Here is a 2451-nt window from a genome sequence, read left to right on the forward strand (position 1 = left end):
CTCCTTATACATTCTGTATACATCCTTATACATTTTATCAAACATAAGTGTGTCGATATTTTCTCCTCATTGTAAAAATGTACTACTATAAGGCCTTTCCTTCCTGGAAATTTGTTTTATTTTGGTTTGTTTGTGCTTTTGTTTTCTCTATTTTCATACTTTATTGGTTACTTCTGGGCCTGTGCCCAGCTAGGTGGACTCCAGGGAAGGGGTCACCATTCACAAGATCCCAGCTAGGAGAATGAGAAGGCCTTGGCCTAGCCCTCAAAATTATGGATTATGGAGTTTAAGGAGGCAGGTCTGGCCTTTCCTGTCAGAATGGGGGAATCTAGATAGGGGTACAGGTGGAGGCCAACAGCCCAAGCTTTTCACCTATCTGCGAGCCTCTTTGTGTTTGGAGAATTATCCTTTGCTGTTGTCCACATTAGGCTTGACTTCGTTGCTGCCTCACTTCCAGCCAGCCGACAGACTTCCCCATGCTCATGCGCATAGTGGAAGACCTGGACCAGCCACAGAGTTTCGTCCACAGAGTGCCCCACAGGCAAATTGTTGACAGTGACCTGGTGAAGAGCATCCTTGCCATTGATGATAAGGGGGCCCCTGAGGGCAACGCCTTCATCTTTCTTCAGCATGCCATAATCCCCTGACAGGCTTCTGGTTACATCTGCCAGCAGGGGGATGTTCAGAGACCCCAAGCCTCCCTCCTTCCTCAAAGTGTTGGTCTAAGCCAGCTGGGTGACCTGAGAGTCCACAGAGAACCCCAGCAGCTCAGAGCCCAGCTTGCCAAAGTCCTTGGCACACTCACTGCAAGGCGTGATCTCCAAAGGGCAAAGGTGAAGTCCAGTGGGTAGAAAAAGAGGACCAAGTATTTCCCTTTGTGGTCGGAGAGCTTCACCTTGTCCTCGAAGGTGGCCTGGAAGTTCTGGGCTAGCTTTCCCAAGTGCGCACTGCTGGAGGTCAAGGCTGAAAACTGTGTCGGCAAGAGCAGGACAGACGGACTGGTAGACTCACAGACTTGCATCCTCAGCGCGCCCATCTCAAAATTGCTTCCCTACAATTACAATTTCTCTTTCTTTATAGACAATATTTAAAATAGTTCGAATTTAGACCTAACTTCCAGATCAATGAATACTTGTGTGCAAATATTACAAAATGGGTTGTTTGTTTGTTTGTTTCTTTTGATAATTGGTTTTGTATTGTATTTAATCAAAATCCAATGTGTTGAGATTTTTAACATATATGGTTATTCTCAGCTGCTTTGTTGCAAACGAGAATTTCTCCCTAGACGTGCCTCAATCATGATGCTGATTCGTGGCCAGTGAAAAATTCCATGTGCTGCTCAGTAATTAAAATAATTCTGCAGTAAAGTTTGAAACATATCATGGTCCAGCCTGTATCCAACTTATAAATATATACACGTGCACATGCATGCACACGGACACCCACATACACAAGTAATCTAAATTTCAGGCTTATAGTTTCTGTTACCTTTTAGTTGTTTGAGCAAACTTTCAGTTTTAGTTTTTGAATTATTGAGCCAGATCACTTCACCAAGCTTGGACTGTAAAACCAGAGAGCATACAAAATACCCATTCTCAGATGAGACTGTAGCTTCTGAGGCCGGAGTAGCTGATTTCTATTTTGGTGGTTTATGGGCCATAGATAAAGTGTGTTCTGTGCCAATGAGGTGACAATTTGAAAGCTGTTTTTGAATGTCTCACTCTTGCCTGATAATTGGCTATGCTTTTCTCCTCCTACGGAATAATATCCTTCGCATTTATGTATACTCTGTAGAGCATTATAAATCCTTCCAGTAATTCAAAAAAAATTTAATTATTGCACATGGCACAGCATAGTGCCATATTTTTATGTGTTTGGTGCATAATTATTTGTTGAGCAAGACAATTCCAATTAAGGTTGGAATGAAATTGAAAATTAAGTTATATTTGATAACAGACTTCTAATCATATAGAGAAAATGATTAAATATGCTATTTTATGTGATTTTCTTCATTTTTTCTGTATGTTCAATAATATTCTATGAAAGTAAATTTTAAGGATATTTTAATCCTACATAGTTTACCTTAATTTTTATAGATTGATTAATATCAAGAATAGATATACATAAATATTAACAATACTTAAATGATAAAGTCAATTAATTGTCAAATAATCTTTTTGATAACTTCCTAGTAGAAATATTTTTAATTATGGCAATAAAATTATTCAGAAATCAAATGTATCATGGCTCGCATCTTCACATGATTGCCGTTTTTCCTCTCCTTCCATAATTTTCCTTAATTTTATTGTGTTCACAAAGTAAATATGCAGAGCTAGTTACCAACTAGACAAAACAAAGGAAAGCACCTGCGAAGTTAGTTTCATTAAAAAGATAGAGTGTTTAAGGTCCCAAATTTATCACTGTCCACAGAACATAGTAGATGAGTGCTTG

General features: G+C 39.3%; 1 pseudogene; it reads right to left on the reverse strand.

The window, feature by feature from the left end:
- Positions 1 to 372: 372 nt before the first annotated feature.
- On the reverse strand, positions 373 to 1036 carry LOC121471540 (annotated as a pseudogene).
- Between the last annotated feature and the right edge of the window lie 1415 nt (positions 1037 to 2451).

The sequence above is a fragment of the Vulpes lagopus genome, chromosome 11 (genome assembly GCF_018345385.1).
Source record: "Vulpes lagopus strain Blue_001 chromosome 11, ASM1834538v1, whole genome shotgun sequence".
Lineage (NCBI taxonomy): Eukaryota > Metazoa > Chordata > Mammalia > Carnivora > Canidae > Vulpes > Vulpes lagopus.